The 19,864-nt window shown below is 40.9% G+C and overlaps 1 protein-coding gene across 4 annotated transcripts in view; it reads left to right on the forward strand.

Moving 5' to 3' along the window:
* The window catches only part of OSBPL6 (oxysterol binding protein like 6), a 194,242-nt gene that overhangs the window by 46,761 nt on the left and 127,617 nt on the right, over positions 1-19,864 (forward strand). The window lies entirely within an intron of this gene.

Consider the following 19,864-nt stretch of genomic DNA (forward strand, 5'->3'; position numbering starts at 1 on the left):
AGTCTGGTGGGCTGAACTAGAACTCTCATTGAGCTGGGTGAGAATGCACATGCATAAAATGCTACCAGTTGCATTGTACTGTACTGTTTGAATATGTGACAAGTAACCCAATAAATAGGCTTGAACTGCTCATGAGCAGCTGAACTGCTCAATGAAAAATCTGTTCTCTCATTGTGACAGCAGAATATCAACTGAACCAGCTTAGAATGCAGAGGTGTGCATGCCCCCCCCAACACTATTCACAAGTTACTTTGGATATATGTACAATCTATATACTGTACACACATGACATTTCTTCATATGTACACTGAGCAGGGCTTTTTTTGAGCAGGAATGCACAGCAACACAGGTCCAGCTGGCTTGGTGTCAGGGGGTGTGGCCTAATATGCAAATGAGTTCCTGGTGGGCTTTTCCTACAAAAGTACTGACATTGTGTACTACTTAAGTTTACATTCAACACATGTACAGCTGAATGCGGGATTATGGTCATCACCCCAAATTTATCCAGTTAATGTGACCAGAGATGAAGTTGTAGACCAGTTGGGGAAATTAAAAACTAATAAGTCTCCAGGTCCTGATACCAAACACACAAGAGTTCTAGGGAACTTAAATATGAAATAGGTTACCTATACAGGTTGGTAGATAACTATTGTTAAATTCAGCTGCTGTGCCGAGCACTGGAAAGTAGCAAATGTTACATCAGGACAGGACAAAGGAAATATTTCTTTACACAGAGTGCGTGATTATACAGAGAGAATGATTAAAATGTGGGATTCGCTGCCCAAGGATGTAGTGATGGCCGTAGGAATAAACAGCTTTAAAAGGGGATTAGATAGATTTATGGAGGATAGGCCTATCATGGCTATAGCCACGGTGACTGAGGGAAACCACTAATCCTCTGAATCCCAGAGCCAGGAGGCAACATCAGGGGAAGGCCTTGGCCTCTATGACCTATTGCTGGTGGTCCAGAGGAACTGGGTGGCCACTGTGTGAGACAGGATGTTGGACTATATGGACCATTGGTCTGATCCAGCAGGTCTCTTCTTATATTCTTCTTATCCAGTTATTGGCCCCTTGGTTCATCTGTGAAGTCAATGCATGTTTGGCTCTTTCTTACAAACAGACATATACACTTACATGTAGTAGGTATGTGCACTCACTGTAATTTGTGAGCAGAGCTGCTGCAAGGAGCAAAAGACAGCTGTAGTGGATAGTCCCATCTATTAATGCAGATTCTCATTTGTATAATAATAATAATAATAATAATAATAATAATAATAATAATAATAATAATAATAATAATAATAATAATAATAATAAAAAAAATTATTTATACCCCGCCCTCCTCGCCGAGGCAGGCTCAGGGTGGCTGTCTGTGTGGTGCACAACCCAGCAAGGGAATTCGCATTACACAACAGCCTTGCTCAATCCAGGTACACATCTATAACCCTCGTAGAGATGTCATTTATATGATTATAAAAGTTTCTGCACTTTACAGTGCTTAGTGGACCAGCCCTGACCTGGATAGCCCAGGCTAACCCAGTCTCATCCGATCTCGGAAGCTAAGCAGGATTGGTTTGATCAGTATTTGCATAGGAGACCATCAAGGAATACCAGGGTCATGATATGGAGGCAGACAATGGCAAACCACCTCTGAACATCTCATGCCCTGAAAACTCTCCAGGATCTCTATAAGTCAGCTGTGAATTTAGAGCAAAACAAAAAAGTGGATGGATCATGAGCAGAGTTGTATTCAGAGAGTATATTTTATTAGTTCCCCCTTCCTACCAGTTTGGTGTAATGGTTAAGTGTGTGGACTCTTATCTGGGAGAACTGGGTTTGATTCCCCACTCCTCCACTTGCAGTTGCTGGAATGGCCTTGGGTCAGCCATAGCTATCGCAGAGCTGTCCTTGAAAGGGCAGCTTCTGTGAGAGCTCTCTCAGCCCCACCTACCTCACAGGGTATCTGTTGTGGGGGAGGAAGATAAAGGAGACTGTAAACTTCTCCTCCTCATCATCTTCCTCCTCCTCACTGAAAAGCCACTCTCAAGGATTGAAGGACCTCATCAGGAATGGCATATGATGCAGTTCTGGGGACTGAAGGGGGGTGGTGTAGAAATCACAGGGACTCCTGCTCCATCATGTAGTTGGAAGATGCAGACAGCTTACAGCTGTAGGTAGAATCTGCAGAAATCGGCAAGCCCACCTTTGCACAAGCAGAAATGTGTTTTACTTCTACAAGGGGGAGATTGCATCCAACCCAAGATAACATCAATTATGTAATTTTATTGATTCATCTATTCATGCAGAAAATAATGTAATTCCTTGGCAGCATTATTAAGTTTTTCATCATTCAGTAAACCTTAAAATAATGCAAACCAACACATTTTTTTATCAACCCAGGTTATGTAAACCTAAGTAAAATGATTCATTTGGTGAGATTTAGGGGGAAAGAAGAGAGGTTCAGAGACATAGCTGGCATGCTTGCAGGGTTTATATCCATCTTAATTGTGATGAGAAAAAGTCTTTAATCTGTCATTCTGTGTTAGAACCCTGCTGGGTGCTTTAAAAACATTTCTTCTTAGCTTACATATGTTTCCCTAGGGGACATGATGTCCCTGATTGCTGCCCCCCTCAGCTGACAGTCTGTCTGACTTTTTAGCAAAATTGCAATGAGGTGTCTTCCTCATTATCTTCAAGGACAATTCTAATTAATTATGAATAGAAGAAGTAGCCTGGGCATTTAAAAAGTGAAACAGCTGAGAGGGCAACAATAGGCATTGGTGAATAAGCTGATTTCATTAGCCTTGCTAATGCTTTCTCAGAATTTCATTGTGAAGAAAACTGCTGCTTTGAAACAAAACTCTATGCCACTTGTTCCATCAGGCCTGTTAGTATTTTCATAACACTTCCAGTTACTGTCAAAGTGATGTAACGTTTTCTCCCCTTGTGACTACTTGCATACCAGCAGTATAGGGTTTTCTTGGGCTGAGATTTTGCAAGAGTGGGAATCTTTTGGCACACTGCTGAAGAGCTTATGTTAGCAAAGAGCCGTTGAAGTAGTGCGTCTTGCTTTTGAAATGGAATGTGATTTGCAATCTGTTATGATGGATGACGCCTCAGACACTGGACACAGTTTTATCTTACAGTTGGTGCTTAGAGGAAGAAAAAAATCTTACAGTGCTCGTCAGTTCTCTGTTACAACAAAGAACTGAGCCTGTGGGCACCTTTACAATTTTGAAAACAGGGAGCGGGCACTTCCAGAAAACGTCTTAGAGCTAATTGGGTTAGAGCTAATTGGAAGGTGATTGCTATGGGGTACTGGAGGGCAATCACAAAATTTTGGGATGTTTCAGACTTCCTCGTAGTTTGGCGTAGTGGATAAGAGTGGCAGACTGTAATCTGGAGCCCCGGGTTCGATTCCACACTCCTCCACATGCACCTTGGCTCAGCCACAGTTCTCTCAGAGCTGTTCTCTCATCCCCACCTACCTCTCAGGGTGTCTGTTGTCCGGAGAGGAAGAAAAGGAGATTGGAAGTCACAGAGTCTGAGTGAAGGGTGAACATTAAATCCAAACCACCACCTCCTTCCTCTTCCTCCTGCTCCTCTTCCTGGCTGTTTCCTTTGTGGAAGAAGCAAATGGGCACCAGGAAATCTTACAGTGGGCACCATGTTTCATCTAGCAAGTGCACAGACACTCTGGTGTAGTAGTTAGTGTTAGACTAGATCTGACTGACCTTGGTTCTGTTGCTGTCCAGCCTAATCTACCTTACAGAGTTCATGTAAGGAAAAAGTGGACCAAGGAAAAACCATGTAAACCAACCCAGAGATGCTGAGAGGAAGATTGGGATGATAGTGAGATAGATCTGGGGCTATTCGGCTGCAATGCTAAGAGCACTGTTCTGGTAGTAAATTCCACTGAATAAAATTGGACTTATTTCCCCCGCCTCCATTGAAAATGCTAGTGATTTATTCTTTGATTAGTTAGTTTTTTCTTGGTTCACATAATGCAGTGTAGTTGGTCCTTAAAACACTTAAACACTGTGACCAATTTTGCACTAGGCTTGTTCCGGGTGCAGAACCCTTTTGCTCCTGGCATTTCTCTCCATTTTAACACAAGCTGCCATAGAACTGTGAGTTGGCACTCTGCTTTCCTGCGGCAAGCAAGATCCTCTTATAATCAGTTTCTGCTTGCCATGGGAGAATGGTGCGCCAACTCACAGCTCCGCAGCAGCTTGTGCAAAAAGGGAGAGAAGCAGCAGGGGCATAAGGGCTCTCCAACTGGAACAAGCCCTAGTGCGAAATCGGTATGTGTTTTCACTCACTGACAACAGAAGCAAAAAAGTAAGATTTTTCTCATTCTTTCAGTGGACAGGTACACATGTGATTCTGATCCATGTTAGTGCTTCTGAGCACAGAAGGAGAAGAATGTTGAAGATGGATTAATCCATATTTAAAAGGCAGATTTAGTTGGTAACCTGTCTTTTTTTGGCTCTGCCCACCCCAGATGCATTTTTCAGTTGTCGTTTACCTTTTTTAGAAACAGTGAAACATGGTCTCTGTTTCTCCCTCTTTCTTTGTATTTGACAGAGATTTAGTTTTGTCCTTCTGACTTCCTGCTTTGACCTGGATAGCCCAGACTAGCCTGATTTTGTCAGATCTCGAAAGCTAAGCAGGTTTGGTTGTGGGGTTAACATTTGGATGGGAGACTAGTGAGGGTGTCCGGGGTTGCTATGCAGACGCAAGCAGTAGTAGACTACCTCTGTTTGTCTCTTGCCTTGAAAACTGTACAAAGTTACCATAAGTCAGCTGTGACTTCAGGGCAAAAAACAAACTGATTTCCCATTAGCAAGTCAGCCTTGTTCTAATTCTAGGAGGCACCAGCAATAGCAGCAGCATAATTAACTGTTAACTCTCAATGAAATTGACTTCTGTGAATACTTAACAGGATACAGGAGCGGCCTTCTATCACAGATTTCTTCACAATTAATTATGGTAATGCACCTTATTATTTGAAAGTGCACTTTCATGTCAGCCTTTCAGGTCATGTAGCAGATTCCATGCACACTGCACACCAGGGGTCCCCAGTGTTTTGATCCTTGGGCACCTTGGACACATTGTGGTGGGCCCAGCTACAACATGGCTGCCACAAAATGGCTGGCAGAGGAGGTGGAACCAGTCACAAAATACTTACCACAGCTTACTTTCAGGCAGGTCTGTATCAAGGATTTTTTTTCTGGAGAGGGCACTGGGGGTGCAGTAATCCAGTTAACATTGATTAAATTAAGGGAGCTGGAAGAACCAAATCCGGGGTGAAGTCTCTAAAAACAAGGAGGTTGGTGGCAACATCAGTGATTCTTATTCTCTCCAACTCCTGCACAAAGCTCAGCAGGCAGGCAGGGAAGAAAAAGGGAAAAAGAAGAAGTGAAAAGGGGAAAAGAAGAAGTGGGAAGTGGTGGCCGGCGGGTAGGAAGGAAGGAGAGAAGTGAACTGTTTTCAAACTACAATGACTTCTTAAGCATCCAGATTCTATGGGACTTGAAAGGTACACACCCATTTAATCTGTGTCCTCAGACTCCACCAGCTTGTCGAGGTGCCCCAGCAGGACAGGGCAGTGAGTGAGCCGAGGGGCGGGTGGATTCAGGTGATGAGGAATCATGTGACATGATCCTCAGCTTGCTCACTGCCCTATCAGTGCACCCAATTCAGCTTGTTCGCTGCAAGCTTGTCTTTTGAGTGGCGGGGTGATTGGGGTGGGGAGGCGCTCTCAAATCCAGGGGTGCGCCTGCACTGCCCTCACACTGGTTATGACTTTGCTTTCAGGCAAACCATGAAGATCTTTGGGCTGCAATGGCAGCTGCTACCAAAGCAACATTTTTAAAGAATCTGCACAGGCAATCAGATCTCCATGGTCCAATCAGAAGCCTTGCTGGGCAAATGTGGCACCTCGTCCCACCCTCTTTCTAAAACCAACTTGGTGGGCACCAGGATAGATGTTGATGGGTGCCATGGGCATCATGATAGGGACCCCTGCTCCATGTAGTTCCCCTGAAGGATGTTAGATATGGGCAGGTTTGTTCCAGTTGCAATTTTCAAAAAAGGCTCATTTAAAATCAGTTAGGTTACATTTAACTGTTAGTTTAGTGCAGAAACTTGAAAATTATGAACAAAGATAAGATAGCCGCTGTCTATATTTTGAGACTCCTTGACATTTTGTATGCTGTGGCATTCACTTGATTAAAGAGCACCAAAGATAAGATCTATTTATTTTGCTCCCTTTATTAAAAAGTAGTTGGAGTTTATATTCTGTAAAATATACTCTGTAGCCTTGACTTCGCCAAGTGTCTTTGTGTAATTGGCTGCAGCCAATTAGTACAAATACAGGGCAACAACCAAATTAAAAAATAAACCATTTTTAAAGTTCTGCCGATTAATATTAAAGAGTTAGAAACTTAGATGTTTGCTGTTGAAATGAATGAGGATTGGAAATGCTTCTATTAGACTGGTTTCTGCCCTATACAATTTACTGGACCTTCTTTCCAAAGAGGAGCCCCCCTAGCACAGAGTGGTAAGCTGCAGTACCACAGTCCAGGCTCTGCTCATGACCTGAGTTCGATCCCAGTGGAAGATAGGTTCAGGTAGCTGGCTCAAGGTTGACTCAGCCTTCCATCCTTCCGAGGTTGGTAAAATGAATACCCAACTTGCTGGGGGTAAAGTGAGATGACTGGGGAAGGCAAAAGTCTACCAAGAAAACGTTGTGATGTGATGTCACCCAAAGGGATGGTAACGACTCAGTACTTGCATAGAGGACTACCTTTGCCTTTACCCTACTTTCCAAAGTGATATTTCATGAAATCGGGGCTGCACTTGTTTTTTTTACAAAATTGTCATTCCATAATATCCATCAAGTCACAGCTGACTTATAGCAACCCTGTAGGGTTTCCAAGGCAAGAGATATTCAGAGGTGGTTTGCCATTGCCTGCCTCTGTGTCACGATCCTGGTATTCCTTGGACGTCTCCCATCCACATACTTTCCAGGGCTGACCCTGCTTAACTTAAAGTCTAGTCAGGGCAATACTGATGGTACAAGAGGTGAAAGTTCAGAAACAACACTCTTAACATTTTCTCTAATTTGTAGTGCTGTGTGGAACCTGTGAAAACCTATATGAATCATGTGCTTGCAGTGCCTAAAATATCCACAAGGCATTTCATTTCTTAAATAGCAGTAATAGCCCTGCAGGGGTGGGTGGGGGATTGTTCTATGGTTGTGAATTTCATTAAGTTTCATCAGGTCACTTCAAACCATTTGGGGACCTTTGTGTCCTCAAAGCAGTAGTTCCCCTAAAACTGAGGGATAAAGTCATTACTTTCCCTTGTTCTCTTCTGAGATTGGCTCACAGCTGGTTACTTACTACTAGTAGTGGAATGGCTTTTATGCTGGTACCAAACGGTATCATCAATCTACATGTTAAACCAGCAGATATTAACATAGATTTAGCAGCTTGGTGTGTGGTTTATTTTTTTTAAACAAAACCCTTGCAGGGCAGCATCAAATTAACATGAGAAGTTGTCCCCAGAATTCTAACTGAGTAAAATATGTCAGTTGAACTGTAGCCTGTCTGTAAGATAATCAAAATAGATTTCAGTGCTTCAGCCTATATGCAGAATATGACTTCAACACATGGAATCATTGGCAGATGGAACAGAGGGTGATATCCAGAGAAGAAACAAGGTTTTTCAGCTGACCAAAGTTCCCTCTGAAATGTGGAGTCTTGTGAGCAAAAATTCTATGTCGTGAGTTACTGGCATTAAAGTTGTGAGCTATTGCATAAATTAGTTATGCTATGGAACCATTTTTCCTGAACTAAGACAAAAATGTGTGAGCCAGAGGCTTAAAAATTGTGAACTAGCTCACACTAACTCAGCTTAGAGGGAACCCTGCAGCTGAGTAGGGCTTTTTCCTGGAAAAAGAGGTGTTGGAACTCTCAAGGGGGAGATAAAGGAGAAACACACAGAATTCTTGGAAACAATATTATTTTCATGCACTATGGACTTACTTCTACTTTAAAGCAGTTTCCAAACTTTTAGACATGTCATCATCTTCCTCGGTTCTTTTGTGGGTCTTGCTTTTGGTGCCTATCACTGAGTGAAGACCTTGAAGCAACTATGTTTTAACATACTTTGTTGGATCAAAGACTCCCCCAGTGCCCCTCATAAACTTTTAGACTTTTTTGAGAATTTGATTTCCATGATGAGGTTCCAAAACTCATCAGCTGACCCATGTGGGTTTGGGTCCCCAAATGCACATTAGATGTGCTTATCTTAGTATACATAACCTGCTTTATGCATAGTCAGTTTGCATTCGAGGAGTCATTTCTGTTCTCCTTCCATACCTGCAAATGGTGTTGTTACTTCTGACATCCTTCTGTTCCCATGGATGGAGTTGACTTTACCATGGACAAACTAATAAACTCTTATACACAAAGAGTCTACTGAAACACATAAGCATCTGCAGCTCCAAGCTCAAGTGAATTGTAATTACAACCAGACATCATGCTCTGGGGAACTATGAAATAAACTCCAGTAATGTGATAAAAAACAGACAATTCCTGGGTTTCTGTTATGGCCACAACGTGATGTAACATGATGTAACAGTAGGGTTGCCTGGGCCACTTGGTGGAGACAGGGGATAAGAATGCCAAATCCAGGTTGAGAAACTCCTGAAGATTTGAGGATGGAGCCTGAGGAGAACAGGAACCTCAGTGGTACCCTAGAGTCCACCCTCCATACCATCTGTTTTCTCTAGGAGAATTTACTCTGTAGTCTGGAAATAAACTTTAATTCCAAGGAATCCCCAGGTCCCACCTGGAGGCTAACATCCCTATGTAACAGCAAACTGGTTTGTCATTTTTGTAAATGAGCCAGGGTGGGCGGAATCATTGCTCTTGAATGCTTCCTTCCCTGTTCCTTCTCTTGCAGTTTCATAACGAAGGGCTTCCTCTTTTGAGGCAAAGTGCAATATGATGTTACATCTAAACCTCAGACTCGTTCATTTGTGCTCTGACTTTGTCATTTAAAAGACTCTTCTTCAGATTCATAACCTAAGGCTTTTTCTAGTGACTTACTCCAAATTACCCTGGATGTAGGGCAAACCTTAGGGATTTCACTTGTTGGAATAATTCAGATCCAGGGAGGAATCTTTCCAACTGTTTGAAAAGGGCAACAGACCTAGTTAGACTTTTATGTGGCACAGGCAGTTCTCCATAATGCTAATTTCAAGAAAGGGAAAAAATAAGTTTACCTATATTTGAAGTAATTGCTTACAAATATATATAAAATATATATATTTAAAAAAGCAATGCAATGATGTCTGAAAATAATCTGAAAATTACAAGGTTTCATCCTTTTGTGGTACAGCTGTTTTATGCCTTAGCCTCCCTGTGTCCAGACATTTCTGAAATTCTCCTATCAAGACTCCTTTTTCTAAAACTCTCCTATTCTTAAGTCAAGTAGCTTTTCTCCCTTTCTCAAAAACAGAGGACTGGAGGCAGCCAGTTTTGTTTTAACTCAGTGAAACACTGTGAACATGTTACTTCTCTGGCTCACTAAACTTTCCAGAACAAAAGGTCTGGAATTTTTGTTATACTCAGTACCATTTGCCCTGGAGAAGAACTTTGTTGTCTAAAATGACAGAACTTGTACAAGATAAATTCCCCCGAAGCATTAATATACACTTCTATATATTTAGCCCTCTTGCTGCTGAAAAGGGAAAACTGTCACCTTTCCTTAGGTTTGCTTTCTCTGATAAACTCTCTCATAACAGTGAATGCTGCAGTCTGCCTCCCTTTGGTTCTTTCTGGTGGTTCAGTCATCCTTTTTCTTTCTGATCTCTTGCCATCGAAGCCATTATTACCTGTAACTAGGAGTGTAAAGATTATTTCCCTTTCTTGCCACTGGCAAAGGGAAACAGCTGTGCTAATAAGTGCATCTCAGCAACTGTCAGAAAGGTAGACTAATATATTTTCTATTGGAACAAATGTCTTTACTTTGAAAGCCTGGAGCAATTTTTGGTCCCAAAGGCAGTTGCCATTTCTGCTCCCAGCCTACTTTATTTGAAGCCATTTAAGTTTATAGATGTGTAGCTTTCGTCATCTGGTATCTACTGAATTATTTGTTTCACCATCCAAAATAAGACTAGCTGGAGAGTGTTGGACTGAGGGCCTTCTGAATGACAATATAGTTGGTTAACAGTATGAATTCCTTTTGCTCCCTCTTTGCCATTCCCCCAACTAAGAAACCAAGCTAGCCTTTAAATTCTTAACTACATCTTCATATCTTTACACTATGTTTTTTTGTATGTTACAGGCTGTGTTTGTATAGAGGGTCTACCATTCAACACATACCACTAGGCAGGGCTTTTTTTGTAGCAGGAACTCCTTTGCATATTAGGCCACACACCTAATGCAAGTTTACAGGGCTCTTAATACTGGGCCTGTTGTAAGCTCCAGGAGGGTTGGCTATATCAGGGGTGTGTGGCTTAATATGCAAAGGAGTTCCTGCTACAAAAAAAGCCCAGCTGCTGGATGACTTTTCAAAGACCAAAACTGATATTGACAGTGTAATCCTCTGCAAAGTTACTTTAGTCTAAATATGGGATTTTTAGTGGCTTCAGTGGGAGTAACTCTGAATAGGATTGCACAGTTTCTATAAGCGGAGTCATCACTGAACAGTATAAGGACAGGGCCACTGAAATCAAATAAAAAAGAAAAACACAGTTGACCTTTTCTTTAACAAAATTAGGATGATTCTGAAATGGTTCAGAAATCAATGTATACCCCGCTTTTCTTAGCACTGGGGACCCAAAGCGGTTTAGATTGTTCTCCTTGCCTCCATTTTATCCTCGCAACGTCCCTGAGAAGAATGTTTGGTTGTGAATATGTGACTGGCCCAAGGGCACCCAGAAAGCTTCCATGGCAGAGCAGGGATTCAAACCTGAGTCTTCCAGATCCTAATCTAAAAAACTAGATGCTTGTGGATTAGGTGAGACGAAAGTTCTGTGTATTTCTTTGTCTTCATGCAATCTGGCGTTGGATGATGATATTTACTTGATGTGTTGAATTGTGTGTACTCTTAACTGCATTTTTAGAGAAGGCAGGGTTTTGAATTTTTGAAGGAGTGAAGGCAACGATTTGCATGTACAAGACTGAATCGACTGTTTAATTTTTTTAAAAAATTGTATTTTGAAATGTATCATGGTGAATAAAATTTTTAAAAAGAGACATAAAGAACAAAACAAAAATGAGTGGAGGAAACTTAAATTATCCACACTTTCAGTGGCAACTTTAGTTATATGAAAACGGTATGAAGAAGCTGTGTAAAAAGACTGCATGAACATTTTAAAACCAAATAAACATGGAGTAACATTTGTCCTTATTGTAAAGAAGCACATTTGAATCACGATGGGAAATTATACTTTTCTCTTGGGAACTCATTGTGGGAAAAGAAAGGGAGCCAGATTGGTTGGTCATAAGGACAATATCAGTCCAGTCTTTGTCCATCCATACTGGCTTCCAGTCAGTTTCTAGGCAACTCAGGGTGCTGGTGTTGATCTTTGAAGCTCTATATGGCTTGGGACCAGCATACCTACTCCTTTATGAACCTACTTGACTGCTACAGTCATATTCCAAAGACCTGTCTTGGATGCCCCTGCATTCTGAGATTAGAAAGGTGGCAACCTGAGAGATGGCCTTCTTGGTTGTGGCACCAAAATTCTGGAACTATGTTCCCAGGGGGACTCATCTGTGTCCTTCTGTTGCTATCTTCCACCAGCAGGTGAAGACTTCTGTTGTTCATCTGGAATTCCCTCAGCAATCCGTCCTTCCTGCCCTGTGTTTTGTTTTTATGCTTTATGTGTAGTTCTTGGAGGACTGGCTACATCAGGGGTGTGTGGCCTAATATGCAAAGAAGCTCCTGTTTAAAAACAAACCAACCAACCCTGCTGCAGAGTTACTTCCTTGTTTGTTCATTCAGCATCCTCTATTTAGCAGCATTTTAAAACAAAAATTTGGGGTTAATTTTTTTTAAATGTTAAATGCTGAACTGTAGTACTAAATTACATAAAAGCCTTGATAAAACAGTTCTAAAATACTATTTATAGAAGTTGGGGAGAAAGACATTTAATCACTGTGGGTTTTTTTAAAAAACACACACACACACAGACCATTTATTGTAATTCCAGTTTGCATTAAAAAGGCCTTTTCTGCTGGATCACATGAAGGTGCCTTCTCCTCAATCAGACCATTAGTCCATTAGGAGAGCCAGTTTGGTGTAGTGGTTAAGTGAGCGGACTCTTATCTGGGAGAACCGGGTTTGATTCCCCACTCCTCCACTTGCACCTGCTGAGATGGCCTTGGGTCAGCCATAGCTCTGGCAGAGGTTGTCCTTGAAAGGGCAGCTGCTGTGAGAGCCCTCTCCAGCCCCACCCACCTCACAGGTTGTCTGTTGTGGGGGAGGAAGATAAAGGAGATTGTGAGCCGCTCTGAGACTCTTTGGAGTGGAGGGCGGGATATAAAGCCAATATCATCCTCCTCCTCCTCCTCCTCCTTTTTCTTTTTCTTTTTCTTTTTCTTCTTCTTTTTCTTTTTCTTCTTTTTCTTTTTCTTCTTCTTTTTCTTTTTCTTTTTCTTTTTCTTCTTCTTCTTCTTTTTCTTTTTCTTCTTCTTTTTCTTCCAGTATTGTCTACTCAGACTAGCAGGGGTCTCAGGCAGAGGTGTGTCACACCATCTACTACTGGGTCCTTTTTAACTGGAGATGCTGGGGATTGAACCTGGGGGGGTTTCTGCATGCTAAGCAGATGTTCTACCACTGAGCTACCACTCACATCTCTAATGGATTGCTCTGGATCTGTGGAATTCAAGGAAGGGAAGCAAAAATAAAGCACTGTGATTGCTGACAGTTGTATCTGCAGCAGATAATTCTAGTATTGCCACTCAAGCTAATGCAAAAATGATATTGCAATGATGTAGTGTTTGAAAACTGGGATCGAAAGTGTTAGAACATGTTTGGCTTTAAGACAGAGAACTTAATGTAAGAAAGTCTATTATGGAGAAGCAAAACATTGTACATAATTTGAATCAGTTTTGATGGTTTTGCAGATGATCATGACTGAATGTATATAAGAGCCAGTTTGGTGTGGAGAGCCAGTTTGGTGTAGTGGTTAAGTGTGCGGACTCTTATCTGGGAGAACCGGGTTTGATTACCCACTCCTCCACTTGCACCTGCTAGCATGGCCTTGGGTCAGCCATAGCTCTGGCAGAGGTTGTCCTTGAAAGGGCAGCTGCTGTGAGAGCCCTCTCCAGCCCCGCCCACCTCACAGGGTTTCTGTTGTGGGGGAGGAAGGTAAAGGAGATTGTGAGCCGCTCTGAGACTCTTCGGAGTGGAGGGCGGGATATAAATCCAATATCATCATCATCATCATCTTCTTCTTCTTCTTCTTCTTCTTCTTCTTCTTCTTCTTCTTTGTCTTCTTCTTCTTCTTCTTCTTCTTCTTCTATAATTTAAATGGGTAAACAGGGAGTCGGTGTAAAATTGTTGGTATAATCAGTGCAAGATATAGTGACAGACAATCCATGTTAGGGTTTCACCACATTGTCACTTAAAATCATCAAATCAAAAAGTTTGAAGGAGACTTAAAGATCATCCAGTCCAACCCCCTGCACCATATACTATAGGTGACCTAAAGCATCTCTAGGGTTGCCAATCCCCAGGTGGGGGCAGGGGATCCCCTGGTTTGGAGACCCTCCCCCCACTTCAGGGTCATTAGAAAGCTGTGGGGGGGAGGGAAATGTCTGCTGGGCACTCCATTATACCTTATGGAGACATATTCCTATAGAGTATAATGGAGAATTTATCCATGTGTATCTGGCGCAGCTGTTTTTTGAGACAGAGGCACCAAATGTATAGCATAGCATCCAATTCCTTGCCTCAAAACGCTCTCTAAGTTTCAAAAGAATTGGACCATCCTTCATTATTTCCAATGGAGGGAAGGCATTTTAAAGGTGTGTGGTCCCTTTAAATGTGATGACCAGAACTCCCTTGAAGTTTGATTATGCTTTTCACAACCTTGTTTCTGGCTCCACCCCCAAAATCCTCTGACTCCACCTCCAAAGTCCCCAGATATTTCTTGAATTGGACTTGGCAACCCTAAGCATCTCTGACAAATAATCGCCCAGTATCTTCTTAAATACCTCCCAGGAGGGAGAACCTGCAGCATCTGTGGGCACCTGCACCCACCTAGGTTTGCCATTCCCCAACTGGGGGTGGGGGTAGTGAAGGGTGGGGTATAAATCCAATTTCATCTTCTTTTGTAGCTCTTCAGGAGGGTTTAAATAACATATAACTTTATTAATAAACAAATCCTTACTTGGCTTCATGGAATGCTACACCATCTATGAATGTGAATCAGATCTAGTAACAGAATCTTTCATCTTTGGTGTCAGCTAACATAGGCTTTTTTGTTCATGAATGTCCTCATGGTAGCATCCAGGTATTCGGTTCCCCTCTGGAAACATTGGCTCATTTTGTATCCTAGTCACAATGTTTTAAAGATTGCTTCACTCAACAAGGCCTGTGTGAAATCATCTGAAACCAGGGCCCACAGCTCTTATCTGATTCAGAGGGGGGGGTGGGATAGGCTATTTTTTCCATCATATCACCTGGTTTCCATTTCTCTGACCATTCTGCTATGTGGTATCTGCGGCCTGTGGGAGTTCTTCTTCGTGGTAAATCAGACCATTTTCTCTGGAGTAGCTCTATATTCAGCCAAGTGGTATTATCCAGTTCTGTTTCTTGGTAAGAGAACGTTTTAAGTTGGAAGCATTATGAAATTATAGTAATGTTTGAGGGAATATTCATCTATGTGGTGTAGTGTGATGTAGCAGTTAAAGTGTTGGGTTAAGGTCTAGGAGACCCAGGTTTGAATCTCCACTCTGTTCTGGCAGCTACTGGGTGACCTTGGGCCAATACACTCAGACTTACCTACCTTGCTCAGTTTTATGAGGATAAAACTGGAGGAGAGGAGAATAATGTAAGCTGCTTTGTGTTCCCTTTGGGGAGGGAGGCAGAGTATGAAAGGTATAAATAAATCTTTAAAAAGATTATGTTGTGAGCTTGAAATCCTCATAAAGTGAAATAAAGGATTACTTTTTGGGGCTTTCAGCTCAAAGAATGTTGATGCGTGTTTTCTCTGAATTTGAAATTTGATAGTGTTTATGAGATGGAGGAAAATTTCTGCATACTCATAAAATGAAATGTAGAACATTGACTTTTTAAAGAAGAACTTCTAGATTACAAAAGATAAACAGATGTGACTCAAACTAAAGAAATACTGGATTTTATTAAAAAGTGTAAATTTATTTCTTTTCTGGATCAGAGTTCAAAAATCCAGTGACATGGACAGTTTTAAAATTACTGTCCTTGGTGAATAATTGGAAAATGATTGCTTGATTTGTGTTATCAATTCTAAATTTCTCGAAACAGTAAAGAGGTCCTTTTTTGGAACATCCGGCTGAGCTGGCATTGGGGTATATCAGTCAGCAGAGCAGGTCCTGTGCGTATTTGTCTGCTTTGCCAGTTAAAGCAAGTCATATGGCATAATGACTAGTTATTATATAGGAATCAGCACAGCAGAAAACTGTTTTGCACAGGTCATAACTCAAGAACACTAGTATAAGCTATTCAGCAGAAAAGTCAGCCAAGGTACAAAACAATTCTGGATGACGTTTGTGAGTGCTTGAATGGAAATCATTGGAACAGCGCTCTCAAATTCTGATCGCTTCATTTAAAAAAAAATTATTCTGAGAGGAGGACAGGTAAAGTTCTGTTATCGTTGTACAGATTTGTGACTTAAAGGAAATTGCTTTATGTGTTTCTGATAAAAGTTAGAATTCAATCCATTATTATCAGTTTTGCCTTTCATTCCTTACAGGAGAATCTCAGTGATGTTGTAAAAAGTGAAATCTGCCGTTTGTTTAATGGCCAATAGCTAGTTTGTTTGGATGGTACATCTCTTAAGTTCAGTGTGGCGTTCATTCAGAAATATTTAGAATGGCTTGGTAAATGTAGTAGAATAATAGATCACACACAAAACCTTGTGATGATAAACTTTGCTATATGCTGGTGGTCTCTGTTTGGCAAAGCTCATAACAATTTCTCATTTTCTTTGAATGGAACGAATACTCACTAATGTGATACGTTTGCGCAAAAGCAAATGAAATGTTAGGAAGGCGGTACTCCGGGTTAAGTAGATGAGAGAGAGGGAGAGGAATGCACTTTTGCCTGCATGTAGCATACTGATTGCATATTTGAGAATACTCTGTACTGTTCTGAAATTTAAAGCTGGCACAAACACAAGGAAGACACTCTGCAGAGATATTTTTGCTAGGCTAAACAGAACATTGAGAGGAGGCCAAGATGTGTTTTGATTGCACAACCTTAAGAAACCTGAATCTTAAATGAAGTATGGGAGATGGAATACAGGATGGTAAAAATATACAACAATCAGGGGAAAGGAGATCTTGAATAACCCACCCTCAACATTCTCTTTCACACATACAAGTGACTGTCATGAGGGAAGAAAATATCTAGTGTCAGATAAGAGCTTACAGATTTATGAGTCATATGGAGATACTAATCACAGATATCTTTCCCTTCTTATTATTCATGCTAGAAGGTGTATGAGGAGCTGCCTTCTGTTATTTACCTCAGATCCTTTTAACTGGAGATGACAGGAGGCAAACTTAGGGCAGTATATAGAGCATATGTTTTGCTGCCAGCTGTGGCCTTTTTCTAATGGTCCTTTCCCAACACAATGCTGGGGTGAAAGCCTGTTTGTTTGGTGTATCCAGCTTATGCACTTTTGTATTATTCAAGACCCAAAGAAACAGGATATATTAATTCATCCCAGAAATACAAAACTGGAAATAAATAAGCAATTTAAGGGGGGGGGGGAGGGGTGATATGGATTATGATTATGATTTGGATCATCTGAAGTAAAAAATCCTGTTTTGTGAATATAATTTATATTTATTACTGTAATATCTATAATTATTATAGTAATAACAATTGCAGTGTTTGTTTATTAGATTTTTAGCCCACCCTTCCTGTAGGACAGGCTTAGTGTGGGTAGCATCTTAAAAACAATCAACAGTAAAAAACAAAAGACCAATTTAAAATATATAAAATCTAAAACTACAGAGTGACGATAGAGACTAAAATGGAAGGTTCTGCCTCACGGAGATGGCCCTTAATAACCAGAGAACAGCATCAGCTCAGGTAATTAAAAAGCTACAAATCTTTGTTTTATTTCTTAAAATTTCTAAAGCAGTGAACATTTGTGAGCCAGTGGTATGCATTTAGTGGAGTTCTATGGATTTTCAGTGTTCTAAAATAAATGTAGCTTTTTTAAAATAAATAAGCTATTGCTGCTGTGCTTCATTGGCTTGATGTTCATAATCAACAAGATCTTGGCTCTTAAGCATGAGCAGACACAAAGCATGTGGAGTCAAGATGCTCTTTAAAAGAGTCTGCCTGTTTGGGATGCCTTCTGTATTTTGCTATGAAAAAGGAAAGCTAACGGTTGCGTCCCCTTTTCATGCATAATCACCTCATACTGGGATTACCAGCATTCCAAGTGTGTCTGGATATGATGCTGCTCCAATAATTTTGAACTTTAGTAAAAATAATATATATGTATGTATATGGACAGATCCTTTTTAGCTGCAACAATCCAAGGCGAGGTGTGCAGCAAACAAATACTAGAGTCCCTTCTATTACTGAGTAAGTCTTCAGAGAATACCAAAGAACAGGAGGCTCTAGTCATGTAAAATGGCAGTTTGAATGCATTAGAACTGTCCTAATTATCATAAATGCTTCAGTGCTTCTGGAGGGATGGGGAAGTATGTATAATCATCTAGGCAGGCGGCAAATAGGAAAGGCAGATGTCACATTTGACCTGCTGTCATTGGAATCTGATTATCTGTGGCTTGACCTTCTCCATCCATTTAAGGTCATCACTGATGAATTCTGTAAGCCCTTAGAGCTAGTAGGAAGACCTTACAGAAGAATATGATGACCATCTTTTGTTTTGAAAGAGGCATGACAAAATATAGTGGTACATCTCAAGTACACAATATTTAGGGAATGAGTAGTTAGGGAATGACTGCTATGAATGAACAAAAACCAAGTGCATAAAAATGCAATGAAGTTTACTGCTGTAAAAAATAAAAACTCTATTAATTCTTGCTGGGGATTCTGAAGCACAGTGTTTTATGACATAGAGAATGCTCAAGTACCACATATGGTCTCATTAGCAAGACTTTTTGTGCATTCTGACAAGTGTCAATTCAGAGACTTCTGGTGCTTTCTTAGAAAGGTGCATTAAACTGCAGTAAAAAGGAATTTCATGTTGATATTTCTAACTTCAACTTGCATAGCAGTATGTTCTTTTCCCCCAGCAGAATTTGAAAGAGTGTTCGCATTTCAGGATGTTCTGGACTCCAACGGACAATTTTTTTCAGGCTGGTCTAATTAGGTGTAGAAATGTGATGGTTTCTGTTCTTGGCTAAAATCTTCACTGTTCACTAGGTGGCTATGACATCTCTTGAATATGGAAAAGAATTAGCTTGTGCCAGCAACAGAACAGGACGATATGGGATAGCTCTGTGACACAATCAGTATATTTTGATTTTCTTTGTAACTTGGGTTCTGTACATGGGTTCTTAAATTACATCACTATGAGAATTAAACAGCAAGAAATTTGGAAGGGTTGTGCAAAACCAGTATGTGAAATCTAATTAATCTCTTAATGCAGCCGTTTGAGCCTTTCTCAGTATTGCTTGTTACATGTCATAAGAAGTTCCCTTGTGTTTCTACATAATATTGTCAAGCGTCAATATTTCTCAATAAGCAATCTTTTGTTTTAAATCAAAGCTGTTTTATTAAAGAAACTCAGAAGCTGTACCAAGGACATAAGCCTTGGGAGTAATACAGAGTTACACAGTTGCTATATAGGATAACTTCAAAGGTTACATTACTCATGGGTTCAAAGGTTGCTAAACACTAAAAACATCTCCCATTCTCACACTTCTCTAGCAGAAGATAAGGACTGTCTGTGTGAACCTGTGGGAGAGGCGACTTGAAAATGGTACCAGCCAGGCTGTAGCATAAACATCCTTGGGCCAGATGGATTTATTACTTGGCCAATGGTTGTAAGGAGAGGGGGGAGCAGTAAAGAGCGGGAGATCTGCTCTGTGTCTGATCCCATTATGTTACAGAAATAAGCACGCTTGACAAATATACTGTTTCTACATAATATACTGCTTCTCTATGGGGTAGTTTCCCTCTTTCACTGAGCTTCAGGAAGGATGCACATGGAGTGGTTAGGAACAAAGACACCCATCTAGCCAGCCAAATCAGCTGGATCAATACTGGCAATCAATAGGGTGACAGAAGTCACAGCCACATCACCTTACATCTTCTGCATGCTTGCTTGAGCGTAAGCTCCATTAAACAAAATGATGATCACTTGTAATCACATGGGTGTGGGATATTCAAGCTTGAAGGCAGAATTTTGCTGGCAAAATATTCTCAAAACTTTTGAGATCACGGGAGACCGAACTTGAAGTCTTAGTGCCTCATAGCTTCTCATTCTATAAAATCTTGGCCTCAAAGCTCTCTTGCTAAGATCTTACATCCTCTTCTCTTGTAATAATTCCTGTTAAGTCCCATATTCTTCTAAGCTTTTCTTTTCATCCATTTAGTATGCACACAGCTCATTTAGTTCCAAACTACTTTACTGCTTTCCAAA

Source organism: Heteronotia binoei, chromosome 16, assembly GCF_032191835.1.
Source record: "Heteronotia binoei isolate CCM8104 ecotype False Entrance Well chromosome 16, APGP_CSIRO_Hbin_v1, whole genome shotgun sequence".
Lineage (NCBI taxonomy): Eukaryota > Metazoa > Chordata > Lepidosauria > Squamata > Gekkonidae > Heteronotia > Heteronotia binoei.